Raw genomic sequence first — 25,289 nt, forward strand, 5'->3', positions numbered from 1 at the left:
CAACCCCTAGGAACCTGTATACTAAATATCAAAGGCATCAGACGAGTAGTTTTTGAGAAACACATTTTTGACCATAAATGGCAAAAATTGCACCAATAATACAAAATTGCAGATTTCATTACATATTCAATATATCATATTTAGTTCATCTGTAGGAACATGTATATCAAATATCAAAGCTGTCAGACGAGTGGTTCTGATGAAATAATGTTTTTTAGCAGACTGTGATAAATAAAGTTTTGACCAAGAATGACGAAAAATTTCCTTAAAAATACAGATTTGCGTATTTCATCACAACTTGAACAAATCTAAGTTGGGTTATCCCTAGGGACCTGTATACCAAATAACAAAGCTGTCTGACCAGTGGTTATGAAGAAGAAGATATTTTACCAAAAACACCTTTTTTGGTGCTAATTTGCATATTTTCAACAATATCAAAAAACTAACAAAAATGGTTTCTCAGAATCATATGTTGCATCTATGCAACAAATATCAAATCAGAAAGTACTGTGGTTCTCAAGATATTTGAGTGGACGGACGCCTCACAAACGGACACACATAGATACATACAGACTGACGACGGACGGATACCCATCCCAATAGCTTCTGCGACAACTCTTTCTCTTTCTGGCCTTTGTGTCGTGAGTCGGGTTCGTACAGGGCTTTACTCAGTGAGTATATCTTAACAGGAAAGTGGTAGCCGGCCTGAGTAATACTACACTGCTTAGAGGCCCCGTAAGGGATTCTGACTGAATGGTACCTGCCGGCGAAGTTCTGCTGGGGTTAACGGCCCAACCCAGGCCAATAAAACACTGGGAGTCGTGTATTACAGCTCTCTGCCATTCGGCTTATATTTCTTTAATGGTTAAATACAGCATTCAACAGGAACTACAGCAACAGCTTACTGGAACTAAAGCAACAGCTTTACTGCTAAACTCTCTGCTCTCTAAACTCTCTGCTTACTTTACTCAGGATCGTACGTAGCTCCACTCAGCAGGGAATGAATGTCTGGAATGCCAAGTATGCCCACTGGAACTATTGACAGCTACGGAGTACTGGAACGAACTGTCTGTTAAGACAGTCTGGCAAGGCTACAGCAGCAACACCAGAGTTTACGGTGATACTCTGGGAACAGGAACGAGCAGCATACAGCCATTAACCAAGTCCTTAACTGGACTTACCCCTCTACTCTGCTTAACAGGAACTGGGTCTCAGTGGGGTTGGCTGTCGGCACACTGGCCGCTGGATCAATGCTGAAGCCCCTCGAGGCTAAGTCAGCAGCTGCTCAGGATATCTGCAAGCCTTGCCGCCGAGACGTCTGAGATGTCTCGTACTCATACAGCAACTCCGTTCTATCAGCAACTCCGTCTATCTGCTTACAAAACTCTAAGTCCAGAGCTTAGAGATCTCTGCTACTACTGCTGGGCATAACAGCATTCTTCCCCTTTGCGTGGAGTAGCGCCCGATGCTAACTCAACAAAATCACACAAAACACTGGCTTAAGTATGACTTCTCCGCCAATCAGAAGCTACTTTTGCACACGAACAAAGCCTTAAGCCAATGACATACAACATTTTGCTCATTATGATTGCCTAATCTGTATATTAACATCCCTACTTCATATCATCTTAATACTAATACTGCCACGTTGGCAAAAACAACTGTCAGAAGAAGTGATAAATGACTACACACTCTAAGACAAAGAGACGCATTGGAATGCAGTCCAGTCATGTCATCGGATATGTCTACTGACCTCTTTAAGTGCATGTACCAAGGACAGTGCGCTACTCGCTACTATAATTAAACGTAAACACAACAATTAAAAGACACTTAACTAATTAAGAAACCATTACAAAGACGTTTACACATCCAGAAACGTCACATTTTTATAGACTACAGTCTATAGTAGCTAAAAATCAAAACAACCAAAAAAGCCGGCTGCAGCCCGTGGGCTACTCTGTGCAGCTAAATTTGCTTTCCTATGCGTGCACAATACAGCCCTGGGGCTTAGTGGGCTAGGTTCGGGTGTTGGAGTATATTTCTATACGGAAATTCCTGACAAATTGTGTTTAAAACACTTTCCCAAAATAACCCGGACAGGTAAAACTAATCTAAGTTGGCAAAGAGAGGTACAGCAGCTTAATATGAGCTCACTCACTTCTATGATGAGCCTCTGCGTTATATAACGCCGGAACATGTACGCAGGGCTGGCTCTGCATGGCTTGGCTGTGTGTTACCGGCGTTATACGGCCCCAACCATATGCGATCAGTGTATGTGTGTGGGAGGCCGTATAACGCCGGTAAACCTCCCCGTGGGTGGAGGGACGGTGGCCGGTAACACACAGCCCAGCCGGCCCTGCCATGCAGAGCTAACGCAGGGCTAGCTCTGCATGGCAGGGCTGTATGTTACCGGCGTTATACAGCGTGGTGGGAGGCCATATAACGCCGGTAACACACAGCCCTGCCATGCAGAGCTAACGCAGGGCCATCATTTAGCCCTGCGTACAGGTCTTACACGGCCTCCACCAGGCCGTGTAACGCCGGGCAATCAGTACTCGCATGAAATATAACTTCGAGCAACAAGATTGAAACTATATGACTGTTTGAGGTGGTACTCACTCAGATGCTGATGGGGTTTAACCATGGAGATTCGTACAGTGATCGATCGGTAGGTCGCCAGGTCTTAACGGTAATGGCTTCATGTAACAAGATGGCCGGCGCGTGCAGCGCAAACTCCCATGATGCTAATATGAGACACCCTAACTAGGTGAAAAAATATGACGTGCAGTCTTGACTGATTTCGGATGGTAAAATACATCGGAATTTTGAAAAAATAATAAAAGTGAGCGCATATATCAAAAAGGACCAAAATAACAGAATAGTATTTGCAATGTTACAAAGTTCAACAACTTTATGCAAATATATGAATGAAAAAATCCCTGGACTGCGTAAAAAATTAGTTCAATTACAACTACGGAGACCACTTTGAAGTCGGGGACCACTTAGAGGTCTTAACACTCGTGTTTTCTCGGAGCCGTAAAACGTCGAGCCAAATACTATGGGCTTATATATATATATATATATATATATAAATATATATATATATATATATTATATATATATATATATATATATATATATATATATATATATATATATATATATATATATATATATATATATATATATATATATATATATATATATATATATATATATATATATATATATATATATATCCACGCTGCTATTACCTGTGATTCCCATCAAAGGATTTTGACTATTTTGTTCTATTTTTACAGAAAACATCGCCAATATTTCGTATTTGGGATGTTTTAATCTGCTAAAGTCGCATCAATCAGAAAGGCATGGAGCTTGGGAAACCATTGTTGGTGATTCAACTTTGACGCCAGCAAGGTGCGTCAAAGTTTGTTCCGATTACGGAACTATCTTTGCCCTTGTAACTGGAGATGTCGGCAACGTGAAGTGCTACTGTCATTTTGTGTACAAAAGTACCGACAAAGTGGACGAATCATTCTGCAACACCCCCTGTCCGGGTAATAAATATTTCAAGTGCGGTGGACAGGTAGCAACATCAGTGTACTACACTGGAATACGTAAGTAATTTCACTTTAAATATAAACGATGTAATATTCATAGGGTCTGCATGATTGGCTTTCGAAAAATCAGTACATTTTTACGAACCTTAGGGTAGAAATGACAGTTAACTTAATAAAGCCCATAATATGACTTGTCATTTTCCATTGTGACCTTGTGACGAATCACTCGAACATAAAACCTGTTTTACCAGGGACTCAGGTCACATGACCAGGGTCAAAGCACTTTAGATTCACCGGTGTCTCGCCATATTTTCCTTATCATGAAACCTCATATCGTTTATCTCTGGCAACGGTAGCAACGATGTGTGAAGTAGCCTTCATTAATTTTCTTTTATGTACAAGTAGATTATCTAATGTGCAACATTTTACTCCGCACACAGTAAAGGATTTACATAAAAAAAGTTTTATGTAAAACGTTTCCTCAACAACATTTGTTGTTGATGGAAAAAGTATCCAAATTAGGAGTGCGAGAAAAAAGGTACCAGTAATCAGCGAGTGAAAAAATGAACAGTGGATCAGGTACGAAAAGAATGCAACCTCTTAAATCTTCCAGACCAACCCACTCAGGATATCAAATGGTCCACTCCATTTTCTCTTAACTCTGTAGACCGCGAAAGTTGGTTGCAAAGCTGACTGCAGCGGCCTCAGTGAACGAGCATTGTGAACGTATGGTCAACTCTTATCATTTCTTCTACGAGCAACCCTGATCAGTGGTGAACTAACCTGATAGTAATACCACGATCATTGTTGAGGTTACTTTACTAACACAAAATAAACTGGAAAGTTCAGATCCACTTGTAGGCCTATAGCACAAGCGCCAGCACTATGCGTGTGATCTTGCTAGGGTTCTTCTATGGTCTTGTGAAACACACAAGCCTTGCTGTGTATCAAGCATTGTGAGCGCAACGTTTTGTGTGTACATCCAGTTGCGACCAACATTATATGAACATTTGGAAGTCACTATCTTGTTTAGAAAACGAGAATGCATATACATAAAATTTTCCGAGTCCCAGCTGTGTCCAGAAGGAGTCTCTATGTAAATGTTTGCAGTAAACCGCTATAACCGCTTCTTGGTATTGCTAGTAACATAAACCATCTTTAAACATAAGCATATCCCAGCTCTGAAGATTGCACCTTTGGAAATGAAACCGGCGCGAAGGATGGAAACCAGTGCTTTTGGTTGTCTCAAGATAGTCAAATGGATTGGATAAGGAGTGAACAGGATTGTGTAATGAGAGGAGGACAGCTTGCCGTGATAAATACCAAAACTACACTTGTATGTATGATCCTAAGTATATGTGTCCGACACGAAGTTGTAGTCTGCAAACTATCACTCACTATTGTATTCTTAAACATTTTAAGGTAGAACGCACCTCGGGGACAGATATTCGGACTTTGAAATTTGTACAATGCTTTTCTGATATACTACTGGTGGGGTTCATTTTAGTTTTTCGAAATAAGTTCGAAAATTTTGTTTTTGTTCCACAGAGTTAACTCAGGGATGTCGGCCATTTTGAATTATAAATATCGGTAAATCTTTGGCTACTTGTTTCTCTAGTACCAAAATATGCACGATGACTCCCCATTTTTATTCTTGACTTTGAAAGACTATGATTGAAAGATTCCTCAAGGAAAGTTTGAGCAAAAGATTAAGTCTTTCATTTTCAAGGCCCATGCTACGGTAACCGTAAAGTGACTTTTCACGATTGAAAGTAACAATGTCCTAAATGATAATTACATAAAGTTACTGTGATGCTATAGCACGGAAGATCTTCAAGGTTTATTGAAAGGAGAGTGTCGGTTCATATCCTCGCGGTGGAAAACCGTGAATAATCGCCATATGTTCACTTACATTTATGTTTTCTTATTATCGACGCAAGGCATTCCTTGTATACTACATGTTCCAAACACAACCCCCCGGAAAAACTGGATTCTGGATAGGAGCATCTACTCATAACAAAATGGAGGAATTTCTCTTCACGGATATGGACAACACCGTCTTAGATATCGCTACCGATGTATTTTGGTTCGACCAACCGAGCACACAACCAAAGGGCTACCTTTGCGTATGTGAGTGTTACATTATACCTTCCACCGTTGAAAAGTGCAATTGTCTACAAAGGAATGCTTCACATAGGACAAAATAAAGAGAACATTTTTCATTACTTATAGAATTATTGCAGCAACACTGTTAATAACTACGGTATCGATTGCTACTTTTTCTTATAAGTTTTGTTGTTAGCCGCTTTGGAAACTTGCTATTTATACGCAATGCTCGCCGTTACAGACATGCGAAAGTTATTTGGATACAAACTGGACGATGTAAAGTGTGGAAATAATAGACATCGTGCTTGTTCCAAAGAAATCGGCATTAAAGGTTAGTAAATAGTTATCAGGAAACATATTCACTAAAAATGGCACCTTGGTGACCGGTTCAGCTTGCAGAGTAAGAGAGGTAAGAGTGAAACTGGAAGACTTTGAGATGAGTTACAGAAATAAAGGACATAGTTTTGGACTTTATATATTAGCGCGAACGTTTCATGGGAAAAATAAAGAAGATCGAACAGTTTGAAATGAACTGTAGACGCCTTTTCATCGAGGTAAGGAATTCAAAATGCGTTATGTCTTTAAACTCTAATTTTGATTACAGAGTGATCTGATTAAATTTCAGTATCTCCTATCCTTGTAGGTTGGAATCTCACTACAAATTCAATTTGTAACATTTATCAAATGAAAAAAGCTCCCATGTAACTGCGTTGTACTTTCAAGAAAGAATTCCAGTGTGATTATTCGTTACGCGACACATACATTTTAGAGAATAACATCGATCGAAAAATAAATCAAATATATTTGACAACCTTACCCAGCTCATTTGTAGACATATATAATAGTTCGATCAAATATTCTCTGCTTACATCCATTCAGTTGACACAGATGTATGTGGACAAAATAACAAGGGATTGGTTTTCAATGGTACCTGTTACTTCATTGTTCAGGAATCACGTGATTGGACTAGTGCTAACTTCGCTTGTGCTCGTTTTAGGGGGACATTGGCAACAATATATTCACGGCAGACACAGGTAATACGGATAGTTTTCAATCAGGTTCGAACTCACAACATACGGCATCCAGTCGTCTAGCGGAGAGGCAACAGACAGAACCGCTCGTCTAAATCCCTACTCTCAAAAAAGAGTTGTTCAATAACCGGCTAAGTTGTTACATTTTTCTGACTGCGACCCCTCCACACGCTGTAGAGACCGTGAAGCACTCACGCTCGTACGCTCACTATCACACATCGCACATAAACTTTATCAAAGCGAAGCAGTGAACACATCGCTTAAACTGGGCGAAAGACAGCCTCGGGGACAATTCTGTCCACCAGCAGAGCTATCAACCCAGGGTAGAAAATACGAAGCGAGACTTCCATTCTAACATATGTTGTACCAAAAAGCAATGACCTACTATGTGACAAATGTGTCTATATATATATATATATATATATATATATATATATATATATATATATATATATATATATATATATATATATATACATATATATATAATTAGAGGTTATTACCCAATATCGCCTGTTCCTGTGTTGTATCAGCACGAGTGTCATTTGTGCTGCGTCAGACACGAGACGAAGTCGGGTGTCTGACGCAGCACAAATGACACGAATGCTGATACGACACAAGGAACAGGCGATATTGGGTAATGAACGATTTATCATATACCCATGCCCATAATTTCAGGGAATTTTTACTAATAGAACGAAAAACCTTTAATTTTGAGTCTTTACTTTATTACGCCTTGCGCATAAATATCAGAATGTTTATGTGAACAGGCTTCATTCATAAAGTATACGACGAAGATGTCAACATCACGCACGACATCGCTGCAAGGGTGGCGCCTATCGACACGATCATCGTGTGAATAGACAAAAAAAAATGCTTACTGACACGATCATCGTGTGAATAAACAAAAAAAATGCTTACCGACACGATGATCGTGTGGATAACGTGGTTTTTCTTACCTATCCACACGATGGTCGTGTCAATAAGACTAATTTTCCGCTTATTTGCACGATGATTGTGCAAATACACAGTTTTCTTACTTATTTGCACGATGATCATGTCTATAAGACGCATTTCCCGCTTATTTGCACGATGATCGTGCGAATACGCAGTTTTTCTTACTTATTTGCACGATGATCGCATCTAGTGCAATTTCGGAGGTGTAAAGTTCTATGCAAACGAGAACAAGTGTAGCGAAGTGTAGCGACGCTAAATTAGCACTATACTTGAAAACTTAATGTGTTAGGAGTGTTGGTTTATATTTTATAAAGCATTCTGTAAAATTTGTACATTCAGTTTCTTTGATGTATTGTCAAAATAAAGCCAAGAGTGGCGTACTTGATTGTTTGTCATGGAAGGATATGCCTGTGTAAAGCGGACCTACTGTCACAAACGCTCGGTGACCCCCGTGACCCGAAGACTGTACGAGGACTGCCCAGGCGGAACTCGCCGAAGTCACTTCATTATGCGGCCCCGCGGTCGATCGCGTATGAGTTGCGTTTTGTTACATCGTACTGCAAGTCTCACCATTGTAGGGTAGCAGCTGATGATCACGTATTTTCCTCGACTGGCGAAGTCCTTTCTTCCACGTAAGTAACAGTATGCTGCCGCTTAATATAGCTCTCTGCCTGGCATAGCTCCCGGGGCATAGCTGCAGTACAGTAAGTTCGAGGTTTTGCCTGGGTATTTGGGTCGGACGGCAAATCTGGTTTTGTCGTCCAACCCAGATACCCAGGCAAAACCTCGAGCTTCTGTACTGCAGCTGTGCGTGGCACTGCTGTAGCAGTGTGTGTAAAACTGCACAGTGGCTCGAGGTTTTGCCGTCCGACCCAAATACCCAGGCAAAACCTAAAGCGCGAGCTGCTGTACTGATACTGCAGCTGGTCAGCCTCAACACGTACAGCATGCCACGCAGAGTTGCTGTATTGATATTGCAGTGAGATCGCACTGGTTTCGGTGTTTTGTCAATCATCATGTGTTGTAACAACATACAGTCACACGAAACGTACAAACGTATACTATATTGTCAGTAGACGCCTGCAGAGAAGACCACTTTATTGCTGAACCGCCGAGAAACGAAAGTTCTGCACGCAGAGGTTTAATAATCACAGCATGGCTATATCTATAGCTCTGCGTGGCAGGGCGCTGTATGTGTTGCCGGCCTTTTACGGCCGTATAACGCCGGTAACACACCCCAGGGCTCGAAATTAACTTTTTTCTCTTGTAGTCCCATTGCATTGGGCTACCATTTTCTGAAGTTGGTAGCCCAGTGACAAGGTCTGGTAGCCCATGCATGAATGAAGATTTTTTTGTGAAGGATATTTTTATTTATATCTAGACAATGAAAGATTTATTTTTCATGATTCTATTCAGGAAGTGAATTTTCTAGTCATTTGACATCAATACCCGTACCCGCAGATCATCATAGCCTTAGGAGAACGGTGACGCCTCAAAGTTTGACAACCTATTCACACATACGCAGAGCTTGTATGCAATTTTTGCAGTGCTGTGGTGGGATCTGGAGGCTGTGTTTACAAACATCAGGGAAGGTGACAAGCTGCTATTGTAATTTTGAAATTTACTGATGCTACACAGGACTGGAGATTCTCATGATTCATTATGATAATTGTACCGCTGTGATTCCCCGGGGAAGGCAAAAATATCCCCCATGTTTAGACAGATTCACAGACTGTTGTAAAAATTCTGAAAACATGTTTATAACACCATTCCTCTCTATCCCCATTTTTAAATTAGTTGGAAAATTATGCTTGAGTAAGATTGAGATTATATGTCATGCATATTTATTACCTGACGTCATATGAATTATTTATCGCTACTGAAACCCTGCAAGGTTTACAAGTCTGTGGGGAAAAGCATTCACCCCACTATCTGAGCACCAGCCCACCACCTAGCCTTGCAGTCTGCAGAAGTTTATTCCTTCAATTTATTAATTTTTGATATTTATATGCCCACAGACTTGGAGCAAGTCTACAGAGTGCAAAAATGTAGTCAGTTTTGTATTGGAAAAAATTGTTCCTTGTTCTATTGGCAGCCTTGTATACATGGAGTGCATTTGGGGAAATTCCAAAATTTAATTTCTTGTACATAAATGCCCTTATCACACTTATGTTAACCATATTAATTAATGATTAATGTAATTAATATTTAGAAATAATGGGTGATGCCCTGACCATTATTATTAATTTATGGCCAAGGGCAAGCGGAAAGTCAAGAATTAACAAGGCTTGGCGAGCATGCTTATTTTGGCTTTCAGTCTTGCCCAAGCGTATAGATAAATGTTAATGGTCGAGGCAGAGTCTTGTATTTTCATGATATTATCAACAAACCCTAGAAAACCATCAAGATTTACACAAATTTCCCATGTGAAAATAAAGCACACCTAGCAATAATATACCACGAGATTTTGACCAGTTCACGACATATATGCACGAGCGATAGCGAGTGTATATATGGAGTGAACTGGTCAAAATCTCGTGGTATACCGTCGCTGGGGGTGCTTTACTGCTATTATATCATAATAGTATATTGAAATTGTGGTGTGGAACGTCAAAAAACGGATTTTTGCTCAAGCTGAGAGCTCGAGCGTGTGCCAGCCGTGGTATATCGCCAATATACCACGGTTCTTTTCGCGTCTCGACCAATCGGATCGCTGTATTTACACCATCAATATACTGGTTTGATATTATATATTATAGCCCAAACATGGGACTATGTGCCCGAGGGTAGGTGACCATTTGCCCGACGTAAGGAGGGCAAATGGTCTCCTGCCCCGAGGGTACATAGTCCCTTGTTTGGGCTATAATGTTTTTATTACATGCCTCTCTTACTCAGTTTGCACCAAAAATATTTACGTTTATTGTTGGCAAATTATAGTCAAATGCTTTATTTTCATTTTAGACGAAAAACTGTTAGAAATAGAACGATTTTCATCATCGACTGGCGCATTGATATATTTAAACTACTGTTATGCTGTTGATCGATATTTTTATGCGAAATTTTCCAAAAACCGGATTTTCTGTGCAAAACATGAAATTTCAAGACTTTCACATCCAAAAGTTTTCAAGTTGAAAATAGTTCCGGTTCACTTTCAGTCCAGTGATGACTATGCGGCCCGCGACGTCATCGGCAAGTTACCATTGAATCCTATGGAGCGCGCGACGTTCGATATACGAGGCATGTAATAAAATATATATTATTGCCTAAATATATGGGTTTATGTGCCCGAGAACAGGTGACAATATGCCTGACGCCAGGAGGGCAAATTGTCTCCTGCTGCGAGGGCACATAAACCCATGTATTCAGGCAACAATATTTTTATTACATGCCTCTTCATGGTTACAAATGCTATATGACATTTACAATGTAGTTATATGCAGGACATTTTCAAACAATTTTACCATTATCGACCAACATCAAACGGATTTTAACGAAAGTAAAAAAAAAGTGTGTGCATGTATATTTTACATCTATCATTAAGCGTCTACTTAGATGTAGAAAACATTGAAGTGCTTCACTGGCCTGGGTCACCATGGAAACCAGTCAGTACATCGTTAACCGACCCACTAACTACCCAGATATTCCTTTTCAAATCAATTCACTGATTTGCACTCACATCAAGGCATGTATTTAGGCAATGCACGGTCATGCCCACCCTAAAAATTTGGCAAATCTGGAGATTTTTTTAAAAAGTATAATTTGGCCCACAAGTGCTTCATTTTGTTTTTGTAATTGATTATTAGCTCCCATATATGCATATGTATATATGCAAATGGGAGGTATTCTTGTATGGTGGAAAAATTTCGTCTGTATGTATGTATGTATGTACGTATGTATGTATGTATGTATGTATGTATGTCCGTCCACGTCAAAAACTCCAAAACCGTAGCACCTGCTGTCTTAGTATTTGGTGTACAGGTGCACCTAGGGGTGGAGATGTGAATTTGTTCAAATGAACATGTCAGTGCCAAAAATATGCAAATGAGGGGAAAAAAGGAAAATCCTGCAAATGGCTAAAACTCAGTAAGCATTGGTCAGATTTGGTTGAAACTTGGTATGCAGATTTCTTTAGGTAATTTAAATTATGTGTGCAAAAATTGGGATGAAATTTGCATGTTTGTATTTTTAGGGTATTTTTTTCCGTTTTTAGTAAAAAAATCTTGTTCTCTGAAATCACTCGTCTGATTGCTATGAAACTTGATATTCATGTTCCTCAGGATGAACTCAGTCACGCTTGTACAAATTGTATTGATATTGTCATATTTGCAATGTTGGGGCAATTTTCCCAATTTTTGATAATTTTTTTTTTTTATCCAAAAACTACTGATTTGATAGCTTTGATATTTGGTATACAGGTATCTAAGATTAATCTCAATATAATGTATTGAAGGTATGTTGAAACTGGCAATTTTTTTTTTATTTTGGGGGCAATTTTTGCCTTTTTTGGTCAAAAATTTTTTCTCCTAAAACTTCTGATCTGGTAGCTTTGATATCTAGTGTACAGGTTACTAGGGTTTACGTTAATTAGATATATTTAAAATTAGGATGAAATCTGCAATTTTGTATTTTGTGGGCAATTTTTCTCATTTTTGGTCAAAAAATTTGTTTCTCAAAATTTACCAGTCTGATTGCTTTGATATTTAGTAAACCGCATCTTAGGGTTTTTGTTAATAAGATATATTGAAATTAAGTTGAAATCCGGAATTTTGAATTTTGGGGCAACTTTGTGAAACTCTCAGTTTTACTGGGATATCTTTCATTTTGTATTTTTAAGATTTTTTTGGTAATTTTATACCTACTGGAACTAAGAGAATATAATGTGGTTATTTAGTAAGCATTTGATATGGTAAACTGTATTTGGTGTTGAAATGCAGTAAAAAAATCCTGGCAGATTTTGAAAAAATTCCAAACAAATGCCAATAAAAAATTCAGCCAGAGAAGGTTTGACAAAAAGAAAAGGTGGGAAGGTGGGGAAAACAGAATGTACAATGGATCGGATAAAAAAGATAATGTACCTCATCGATCTTTCAGACACCATCCCTTATCAAATGGTCCACCCCGATGTATTTTTGCACACAATTAACCATGCAGTGTATTTTAGTTTAAGATGTCAAGTTAGGTAAGGATTTGAAAGGAATAGTCAAGTTCACCACAGTTTAACTTTATCTCTTGTGTCATCAACCTTGTGTAATTGGTTAAGTTTGTAAGTTGTTCCATATGTGGATGCACCAGCTGTTCTGGAAGAAAACAATGTTTACTTTTCCCTGTAGGGTTTCTGAGTTGATGATTGTATGTTGAAATTTCTCCATGTATCTGGTGTATGGGCAAAGTGTAAACATTGGTTGCATGTTATGTATTTCAGTCTATGTCAAATATTGTAAATGAAAAATCAAGAACAGTTTACTGTGTGCTTGTAAAAGATAACATATTTGTCAATACATAACCTGCCTTGCAGATTGATTGTCTTAAAGATTATCACAGAAGTTGAAAAGGAAAAGAAACTAATCAAATTGCTGTAACGTATTCACTCTCAGTGCCTGTATAGGCCTATACTTAACTATTTTATCATTACATTCAGCTGTTTGTTATATCTTTATCACTCTCCATGGGCCAAGGCACACTTGGGGTCAATGTCATCACTCTGTGCCAGTCTGTGTATGTCAGTCTGTCTGTATGTACGTCCATGTTTCATACAATTGTTGACTTGCTTTGATAACTTATATGGGAGCGAACAGTGATGTTGTCACTATTTTGATCTTTGTACAATTGACAATTTACATGTTTGCTGAAAAGTTACAATGTTAGCATTATTATTCATTTTCACGGACATAAAAACAAACCATTGCTGTGTATTTGTGGTCAGTCACATGGTTCAGCTCGACCAATTAAATGAGATGTATATAGCATGGTAATACATAATGAATGAGTGAATGATTTTACTAATCATTTGACCCATATATTCATGATTATAAAGTTGAGTATCCATTGTACAGACAGTGAGGAATAGGATTATCTGCAAGATTCTAATTGTATTCATTGATATTTGCCTACAGCTGTAAGTATACCTCACGTACCCTGGTCGTAAAGCCTCAGAGGTACATGTATGTGAAACTTAGAAGGAACAAGAAGCAAAAGATGGATAACTGATCTTTAATAAAATCCTTCATCAGGTAAGATTTGTTTTAAATTTTTATTATTTTTATTTTTAATTTCCTGCACATGTCTCATTCATTATCAGTTAAGCTTTTCGCATGCTCTGTTTTATTTGGCGGATACTTTCTTCAACATCAATTGCTTTGTACATAACTTATGTAATACATGTAATTATTTTAGAATATGCGTCTTTAGTGTGGTCTCCTTGGCAAAAAAAACAACAGGACAAAATAAAGCAAGTGCAAATGAAATTCATGAAGTTCCTTTGTTTCAAACATAGCATCCTTACAGCCGAAATAATTATGAAGAATTCTGCAAGCGTTTGAACCTTTGGCCTCTTTATCATTGGAAATTATTTATATTTTTTTAGAAATATAAGAATAATGTGTATGATTGTCCCCAGTCATGTTTCATATTAATTTTGATGTTCCTCAGTAAACTACATGTACTAGAACCCGCATTGTTTTTTAGACTCGCAGTATAAAACTCAATGTATTTAGGTACTTGGCTCTTCAAAGATATATGGCTACTCTAAATGAATTGTGCATTTCCAGCCCTGCCATTGACATCACTTTATCTTGTCAAAGTTTCAGATGCCTGGTCAGAATGTCATGCTTAAATATGTACATATTTTAATGGTTTCATATAGTTTGTTGTGTTGTTTATTGTTTTATTGTACCTTATGCATTTATATTTTTATGTATATTTTATGGAGCCTGTTAATGTGACTTGTTCCTGTTGGTCTTCCTTTGAAATAAATATATAAATAAATATATTGCTACTTGCTTGAATACACGTCTTGACCTACATTATGTACCTGTTTCCTTTAAAAAGGTCCACATCACCAGTGAATACAATGGGTTTGGGGCAAAGTTATAGTTTAATTAAAATTACAGAAGTCATAAACAATCAAGTTGTCTTATCTTGCATATAAAAAGCCATATTTTAGAATGAACTGATGTAAACTAATGTCAGCAACTTGCAGGAGATAATATTTACATTGCATGCTTCAAGTTAATGTTTTCTTTTCACCTAATCAGATTCAAGATCCCTTGCTGAGACAGTGCATACTGGGCAATGACAACCAGGTGAAAAGCAACATAGTGACAATACCATCCTCCATTGCAAAGGAAATACACAGTGTGTGGCTATGCAAACAGCCAAACTGAACAGAGATCGTGGTGTTGACATCAATGCAGAGCAAAAACCTGTGGAATTGAGGGAGTCTTTCATCAATATATTTACTTTCCTAAGACAATGGGTCCTTGCTGTGGCACAGGTTTGTACTTACATTGTTCAGTGTTTCCACTGGCTAAATTTTCCCCTAAGCCATTATGGCTAATTGAGACCAAAATTGATTAGCCAGAACTATAGCCATCAAAATTACATGTAATTGCATTTATGATTTTTATCCAACTGACAGTTGTATACTCAGGTGGGTCCTATCAGTTGCTACAATGGCAAGATGACATTAAACTAGTCCAATAATCATTTACATTCAAGGTAATACATTACCAGGTCCATTTGTGATTTAAAAATTTAAGTAGGACCATCCTGAACGACTGATAATCAGTGGCAATGTAAATAAATAACTATTTTTTATGGAACAAACTGCTTTCTTAATAACATTCACAACAAATTTTATTTCCTGTGTGCCAAACACTTATGTGACTTGCACTTTTGTAAATGTATCAAGATGTATCACAAGTATTACATCATTGACAGGGTAACTTCAAGATGTTTCCTTTGAAAGATCCATAGCTTCTGCCTCAGTCATCAAGTGCTTTCAGTTCTCCAATCACAGAGTCTAATTTTTACACCAACTGTTCACTTTAAGAAGGTGTACTGGTAATTACATTTTGTACACTAGGTGTAAACAGTCGCCTCTTTCTATTGGTAGTCCAAACAGTGAATGCTTTAGTTTCAAATCAAACTGGGTGTATATGTTAAAATGTCCTGTCTGGCCACATGTCTTACAGAAAAAAAGCTGACTCTTCTCTTATTCAAACACTAGCCATGGAAATTCAACGAACTATTCCTGGCACACTTTCTTTTTTTGTAACTACTCCTACCCTGCAACTCTGCGGACAGCCTGTGCAATTATCTTTTTTGCTTACTTGTACTCGAACACGACTTAGCATGTCACAGTGTGCTGCTTGTTGTTCAGCATTGTAAACATTCAACTGGACAACATCCTAGTTATATCTTCATGCAAATTTATGACCTATGCCTATCCACAATACAGTGTTATATTCAGTACTTTTACACATCATGGCAGAAAGTGACCCCTGCCTATATCCACAAATACATGTACATGGTATGGAAGATAACCCGGGCCTATCCTCAATCCAAATGCATTCACATGGTATGGAAGATGGCACAGACATATCCACAATACACATAATATATAAAATGCAATGGAAGATGACCTAGGCCAATCCACAATACACATACATGCACACAGTATGTACATGTAAGATGACTCAGGCCTATGTAGAATACAAAATGGGAGATGACCAAGGCCTATCATCAATACAAACAGTCTGTACCTGTATCGTATTCAGGATAGGCGTGGGTCATTTTCAATAAAATATGTACCGTTATTGTATTCAGGATAGGCCTGGGTCATTTTCCATAGCAGGTACCTGTATGTGTATTCTGGCTAGCCCAGGGTCACCTGCGATGCTGAATAATTGTTTTGTGGATAGGCCTAGGTCATTGTATTTGCATAGGTTATAACATTTACATGAAGTTAGGCTCAGGACGTCATCCAATTGACAGTTTACCATGCTGCACTCATTTATAGCTGCCTCTGAGGTTGCCACAGAAGTGTTCTAAGGTGCCGGTTTTTGAAACACTGGTTTCATTCTGTTCACCACCCTTGCTGTCATTGGCTGCTGCTGTCTGCTTAGTTTTTGAAAATACACTGCAATCAGTGTTTCCTGACTATGTTAGAAGCATTGTTTACAAAGCACTTGTCATCATAAAATAACAAGGTCATTGCATGCAGCCATCTGAAAGCATGGCATATCACTTGTTACTGATTATAATAGTTTTCTGAGACTGCACACTAAAGCGAGGAAAGAATGACCACCCAGGGATGTTGAAAAATATCTCTGCCTTTTAACTACACTCTCGATCAGCCCCCTGAAAAATAGCACTAACCAGTTTTGCGAAGGATAGTTGAAAAATATTTCCCAATCTGCAGACATTTCATTTCCCATTTCACGCTCTTGCGAGTGGCAGCGGAAACACTGCTGTTGTCATACACAGTTGTAGTTCTTTTTAAAATACCCTCTTGAGTAGATCAAATGTATTACACCTCTACTAGTATTTAATCAGTAATTTTGTTGTGATAATCATGGCTTACACATTTTTGGTGAAGTTATTTTCTCTTTTTTAGCTGAATTTGCTAAAAAATTTTCTTTAGACTTGGCACTCTATGAATTGCCTAGTGAAATGCAGATGATATGATAAATGCACATGACTAGACATTCAATACATGTAGCTTCATTCGTAGGATCCATAAAACTGTTATGATGAAATATATTCCAATGAGAGAATACATCTGGTATGCACACGTGATTTATAACGTTTACATGTGTGTAATGCTTATCATCATTAGGGTTAAGGACATACAGAGTGTTTACAATTCATCCCAGCAATACATCCCATCATCAAATGTATTTTAATCATTCCGGTTATCATTGTCATTTAAAGAGTTATAAGTAATCATGAGTCTATCTGTTTACAATTCAGGATCAGCAGTGAATGCTGCAATATCAAGGATGAGAAATATCATTGACCTTGACAAAGAGCGTTAAAGACAAAGTGAGGGCTTTGAATTGGACTTGGACCATGACATTATAACGAAAGATGAATGGAAATGATCAAACAACAGGTAAATTTCTTCCATTTCAGTCCTTGCACCCAAGTATATGTACACAAGTGACTGTTGCAAAGATGTGCTGGAAGTGGTATCTTGTAACTTGCACAAAGTGTTTTATGTTAGTTGTCTTTATATAGCTACACATGTATAGCATCTTTACAATTACAAGAATACTAATTAGAAACACAGGTTCACAAAAACATAAGTGATACATTGCTGTATTTTAATTGACATTGCCAGCAGCAACTATGCAGGTGCATCAGCTTAACACTAATCCATCCAGAATTATACACAACATGCATGTGATAGCAATCCTCATTCTTAAACTGTGCAGGACATTGGTTGTAGCCAATCTATTACATATGACATGAGCAAGAAGGAAAAAGTGTGGTTGAGATGTCTAGGTTAGAGAAACATGCATATAGCGGAGACAAAAATAAATTTATTTGTTCTTTGTACACAAGAATTCTTGGATATGTAACACACAAATAAACTAACTTTTTTGTGAAGAGAAATTGTTATCTTCCATGATTGGTCCATGATTGTCTTCCATGAGTTTATTATTATTTCTATGTTAGGGAACAGGTGTGTATATCCATGCAGAAGAGGAAGCAAGATAAATCCAAAACCGACTTCAAGGCAGCATTTTGCCACGCAAAGAAAGGAACCAACTACCAGGGACAGTTGTCTCAAGATGAAGACAGTGGGATTGCATCTCCATTTGGTAGAGGTCGAATTTCCTATTAGTCAGTATGGTGGACAGACGTGAACCTAGACTTGGTTCAAGTCGGTGAATTAAAAAAAAAAAAAAATCATTTATAACAGTTTCTCTTGTGTCTCTCCTATTTCGTACAAACCTATCCGGAATTTGACAGCTCACGCAAGGTTTTCCCAGCTATTGAATGCGTCGAGTTTGAGTCTGCGCAGTAGTGAGTTAGTTTCTGCCGGATTCACCGACTTGGACTTCTTGCAAGTACAGGCGGTGAGACGGACTGTGTACACAGTGACGTAGAGCAAATACAAAATGATTGACAGCCCCTCCGTTATTCTGGCCAATAAGAAGAACGCATGCTCTGCATGCATTCAAAAGTTTGTTGTCATCTCAGTGCAAAGCTAGACGTCGAGTACGTTTTATATCTGGGCGAATAATGGCATCAAGTTCGTACATCAACTGCGTTTTACAACTGATCGGTCGACCATCGCTAATCATGCGAGATTACCAAAGAAAGCTTGTTGAGAGTTACATTGAGGGAAAAGATGTGCTCGTCTGCGCACCAACCGGCAGCGGAAAATCACTGACATACGAAGTCGCCCCACATTGTTTTGATTTCCATCGCTTTGGGCACGTAAGAGAACAGGCTACAACTGTAAGGACGGTGTCTTTTTCCATCCTTGAATAACCGGCGACAATTTTCGCATTTTGCAACATGGGCCCCACAAACAACACAGATATTTTCACTCGTTTTCGGTGATACAACAGAGGTCGTGCTGATCATGACTTTTGTGGGAGTGATCGGACTCGACATTTTGTCAACAATACCATGTGAGTTTTATGCACGTCTCGTTTGGGTCAATTGGTTACTCCTCCCAATGTGTAAAATTTAGTGATGTCATCTTATGAATAATATATGAGTAAAGAAAACGTCATCTCATGAATAATTTATAGCAACGCAGATCGTGCAAGAAAGCCAAGTCTGTGATTCCGGGTGAAACTCCGCTGCATGGCGTTCACTCCACTCATCGCGTCCACTCACGCGCGCGTTTCACATGAAAGCAGAATACAAATCATTGCGTTCACTCCACTCAAACATTCTCAAATCACAGACTTGAACCAAGTCTAACGTGAACCCTTACACTGCTCAGCACACAGATTGTATGTACATGTATGTTGGGATCAAAAACTCCTAAACCACTACACCTACCACAGACAAACAGTGGGCAACTTAACAGATATAACCCGCAATATTAAGCATCATCATATTACAGCTAGTACACAGAACTGTTTAAGGTAGTCCAGCTCAAAGAGAGGAAAAATTCAACTTTCAGAGCACTGAGAAAACACAATTATTATTTCATGCCTCCCCTCAGTATCATGGTGATCTCTGTAGTATAATAACAAACCTGTAGGTAATTGTCACTTGTGATGATTGTTTATAAACATTCCATTATCACTTTTTCTGCTCCAGAGGTGTACATGTCAATCAGGACCCAGATTTACATATACTGGTCAATAACATTGCAGTGTGCACATGTATGATATATATAGGTACTTTGTTTCCCAGTAAGCTTTCAGAAGAAGAACAAGAAACTAGAGTTGATATTATAAAATTTGTGAAAAATTCATCAAAAAGATACAGCTACACTGCAGCCCAAATTTCATTAGAAGCTGTCATTATTTACAGCCTAAGGGGGGTGGGGGGGTGGGGTGGGGGGGTGGGATGTTGGAGGAATTTTGTCGGAAACTCTAAAATTTCAAGTACCCGCCCCCCCCCAAAACCATGATGAACTTGAGTAACCCCCCTCTCTTACATGGAAATTTTGACTGACCCCCTCCCCCTCACTTTGAAAACTTAAATTTCAATACATATATTTTATATAATTTACATAAATACAGCAATAGTAAAGACCATTCAAATCCTAGTGTACCCTGCTAGATAATCATTGGTTATCTCATGACGGTTGAAAAAGGTGAAACCAACAAAATGAAATTCAAAGTCACAACAAAACATAGATGTCAAAGGTCACACTATAACCAGTATACAACCACATACAGTATTGTTTAATATGGATGGGTATCATAACAGGGTCCTCACTGGGATATCTGATAGGGTAGACTTTGAAAGTACTGATTGAAGAACATGCGGAAGGCTGATGGGGAAAGTGTCCGACGGGCTTGCTCATCTCCCTTGCATGGAAAAATTTGAGAAATTGTAGTGTGCATTGGTACAGTTTGGCGTAATCTCAGAGGTGTTTTCAATGTGTAATTTTACTGAGTAAAATTTTTTAGAAATTGATGTGTGAAGTGGTGCAATCTGAGAGGTACGTGTTTCAATACATTTTGCACCAACGTTTCAATACATTTTGCACCAAAAATTGAGTAACCGCCTTCTTTCTCTCAACATTTTGAGTAACCCCCCCCCCCTATAGCTTTCAATATTTTGAGTGACCCCCTTCATATTCCTCTGACCCCCCCCCCCCCCCCAGCTGTAAACAATGATGGCTTCCAAGGAGATATATCTTCAAGCTTGTGCGATATGGATTTCAGGCAATGTCAACTTGTGGACAGGGTACAGAGATTTATGTTGCAGATTATTGCAAATTGGACTAACTCGTGAATACAGTACATGAAGTCCCATTCCATTATCAAGAGCAAAAGCTGAAAACTACACCTGAAGCTTGCTTTGGAGATCAAAATTATTGCTTGTAATAAGTTAAAATTCATGTTATCAGAAAATCACAAGCACACCTTTAGCAGTCTGACAAGCTTATGAAAAATAGAGATTTACAAGTATATATGTTATCATTACTTGTTTACTTGTATTCCAAGGAATATAACTTTAAAAAGAACAGACATGGAATCAAATGGTTAAATTCTATTTTAGCTCTGCAGTTAGTGTGAATGAGCTTATTTTTAGTTACTATAGTCTATAGAAGCTATTGGGATGGGTATCCGTCTGGCGTCCGTCTGTATGTATGTATGTACGGTATGTATGTATGTATATGTATGTCTAATTGTGAGGCGTCCGTCCTCTCAAATATCTTGAGAACCACCATACTTACTGATTTGATATTTGTTGTGTAGATGAAAAATATGATTTTGAGAAACCAATTTTTTCAAGTTTTTGACATTGTTGAAAATATCCAAATTAGTGCCAAAAAATGCGTTTTTGGTAAAAAATCTTCTTCTTAATAACCGCTGGTCAGACAGCTTTATTATTTGTTATAAAGATCCCTAGGGATAACCCAACTTAGATTTGTTCAAATTGTGATGATATATGCAAATCTGTATTTTTAAGGAATTTTTTGGTAATTTTTGGTCAAAACTTTATTTCATCAAAACCGCTCATCTGACAGGTTCCTACAGATAAACTTAATATGATATATTGAATATATGACGAAATCTGCAATTTTGTTTTTTTGGTGCTATTTTGCCATTTTTGGTCAAAAAATGTGTTTCTCAAAAACTACTTGTCTGATGCCTTTGATATCAGGTATACAGGTTCCTAGGGATTGTCTAAATGTGATATATTGAAATTTGATGAAATCTTCAATTTTCGTATTTTTTGGTCAATTTTTGCCATTTTTGGTCAAAATATTTGTGTTTCAAAAGTTACTCATCTAATAGCTTTGATATTTGGCAGACATGTTCTTAGGGATGATCTTAATGTGACATTGTGAATTTTTACAGCTGTCCTGAAATGAGCTAGCAAAGATTTCCACCCTCTTCATCAATAAGTGTCAGAAATAGTCTCTACACTCTACATAACACAGCTGAGCTCTATCCACTGCCATTTCACTTGCTTACAAATGAGAACTTTTAATGCTACCAATATGTCACAAACCATTAAAAGAGAGTTTCCATGTTGTTTAGAAATGAATGTATTCATGACATCAATTGTCAATTGGAAAAAGCCCTCCACTATTATGCCTGTAAAAATATGCAGCCAAGTATTAAAGCTGTGTATTGTGAAATTCTCTTGTTACACAGTAAAGACTTTATCACAATACTTAATGCTGATTTACATGGGATAATGATCTCATCCCCAATTGGCAGGATTGACATTGTATCAGCTGTACACTGATGTATACTTGAAACTTCCTCACATATGTAAGATTTAATTGATTCCTCCAGTAGTTCAAATTACATTGCATTTGTAACCTTTGTAATTGTGGAAAATATATGCTAGTTTTTTCCAAGGCCTGCATATGTAAGAACACTTGGTTGATTGTTATCACTCTTTTACAATGTAATACAGATATTTAATGGTAAATAAAACCTCCTAACAAGCTTTTATACAGCATAACATGTATTTCTGTCTCTATCATATCGTAGGATGATCTACCGGGTATGTGTGTCTCTAGTGTTTTTTAAAATGTATTGAAATATATTCAAATAGATGTAAGCCATCTTGAATATCACATTCATACACTGTGCCAAATGGCAAGTTGATCAATCTTGAATCCCACCAATTTCAATGTGTCAGAGATATTATGCGTATTTTATCATAGAAAGCATTAATGTTTTCAAGAAAAATTTAAGTAAACGTTTACGTGTCATGAAAATGTATATTCTCCAAAAAAATATCAGTTATCTTTCTATGTACAGTAAAACTATATTTTCTATATGATATTTTTCCAAAGAAATATCACATATTCGAGGTCTTGTTGCATTGTGTACACACATTAGTCCCAAGGAGGTAAGTTCAGAGAGGGACTTATGGTTGCATGAGTCTGTGCATTTGTGCATGCAGGTATCTCAGACGTGCCTGAGCCAATTCTTTTCATACTTGGTACAAGGACATAAAACTATGAAATACATATGCAAAACCATTGTTTTTGGCGTGGCGTGAATAATTAGTACTAAATTGCATGATTAGTGAATTTTGAAAAAGCTAGGTTTCTAGAAAGATGGTGACGAAATTTAGTACTGGTGTTTCTCACACAATTCTGATAACAGACAAAGATTTACATCAGTATTTTGTCAATTAATTGCTAATTTGCATATTTAATGAATATTTATGATAAGTTTAATGTAAGGAATCCTGCATCAAATTTGACTAATGTGGTACAGATGTTGATCTCCCAGGACTACCATAGTGTGCAATGGCATTTAGCAGTGTTAAGTCAATTACTTGCTAATTTGCATATTTGATGAATTTTCATAATTAAGATGATGTGTTTAGAAATTCTGCAAAGTTTACAAAATCTAGTCCTGTAATAGTGTTCAAAGACATTTACCGGTATCATGATAATTAAGGTCTAATTTGCATATTTAATGAAATTTACTTATAAGCGTAATTAGTTAAGAAATACTGCATCAAATTTGATAACACGTCGTAGCATAGTTCCTAGAAAATGATGTACAGATGTAGATCTTTCAGTGTGGAATTTCACTTGTTGAATTTTTCAATGAAAACAGGCAAATTTGTTGCAATTTTTCTAAGATTTTTAGGTTTTTTTAATTCAAAAAGCCATGGTTTTCAGGAAACAGAAACATTTTACCTCACATTTGGTATATATATAAAATCAATGAGAGGCTATCTTATAAAGATGAATCAGTTCATTTGCATATCTGTGTATGTATGTATGTCTGTCTGTATGTGTGTTTGTGTGCGTGTGTGTGTGCGTGGTGTGTGTGTGTGTGTGTGTGTGTGTGTGTGTGTGGTGTGTGTGTATGTCAATTAAGATTAGAAACTCCTAAACCGCAGCACCTACCATCTTAGCATTTCACGTACAGGTGCACCAAGGGGTGTAGTTGAGAACATGTTCAAATGTCAGTGCCAAAAATATGCAAATTAGGGGAATAAAGGAAAAATGCGGCAGCTTGCTAAAACTCTGTAACCTTAGGTCATATTGGTTGAAACGTGGTGTACGCAGGTTCCTTTAGGTATACTAAGTAAGTTACAGAGTAAGGAGTGTACAAATTGAGGTGAAACATGTATGTTTGCATTTTTGGGGTTATTAGTCCCCACGGACGAAGTCCGGGGGGACTTATAGATTGGGTCATGTCTGTCTGTCAGTCTGTCAGTGCGTCCGTCCGTGCATCTGTGCGTCAGTCCGTTAACGCAGATATCTCAGACATGCCGTGGTCAATTTCTTTCACACTTTGCACAAGGACAGTACCCTACCCCATACAGATGCACGTCGATTTGTTTCACAATGCGATCATTTTTGGCTGTGTTAGAGGACTTTTTAGTTTACAACTCCATAGACTCCCATGTATAAGGCAGATCTCCATAGACTCCCATGTATAAGGCAGATCTCCATAGATTCCCTTGTATAAGGCCAAGAAAAAATAAAAATTTAGTTTCTCGTGCATCGTATTCATATTGCAAAAAGGATGCAGTGACACAGTTTTTAGTCCCCACGGATGAAGTCCAGGGGCTTATAGATTGGCTCATGTCACTCCGTTCGTCCATCCGTTCGTCCATCCGTTCACGCAGATATCTCAGATATTTAGACAAAATGTCACGTGACCTCAGTGACCTTTGACCTGAAATATACATATTTGTCCATAACTTAGGGACCGTCTCAGATTGTCGCAGAAGTTCAAGAAACGAAATTTCTTCGTTTAGATCAAAACCCCCTCCCCCCTTCCCCTAAACGAAACTTCAAAAGTGCGAAATGTTCATGTCTGCCTGAGAGTACAATGTTGCATTTTGCTATAGCTACTAAAGACGTATTCCCCTTGCCACATTACAATTAAAGTAAACGATCAGATTTGAGTACTAACCGGGCATTTTACCGCATAAAAGTTTCATTTGATTTTACTTTCCCTTTTTGCATCTCTTGTGCTGTTCTTTGTCTTTGTGA

General features: G+C 37.9%; 1 long non-coding RNA gene across 2 annotated transcripts; it reads left to right on the forward strand.

The window, feature by feature from the left end:
* Positions 1-7,957: 7,957 nt before the first annotated feature.
* LOC139137619 (uncharacterized) lies at positions 7,958-22,780 on the forward strand. 2 transcript variants are annotated; one of them, XR_011553421.1, is made up of 5 exons: positions 7,958-8,286; positions 13,768-13,884; positions 14,908-15,146; positions 17,627-17,768; positions 18,342-22,780. It is a non-coding gene; the product is annotated as an uncharacterized lncRNA (long non-coding RNA). The 2 variants fall into 2 exon arrangements; XR_011553419.1 differs by having other exon boundaries at positions 7,960-8,286; positions 18,335-22,780.
* Positions 22,781-25,289: the final 2,509 nt, after the last annotated feature.

The sequence above is a fragment of the Ptychodera flava genome, chromosome 1, assembly GCF_041260155.1.
Source record: "Ptychodera flava strain L36383 chromosome 1, AS_Pfla_20210202, whole genome shotgun sequence".
Taxonomy (NCBI): domain Eukaryota; kingdom Metazoa; phylum Hemichordata; class Enteropneusta; family Ptychoderidae; genus Ptychodera; species Ptychodera flava.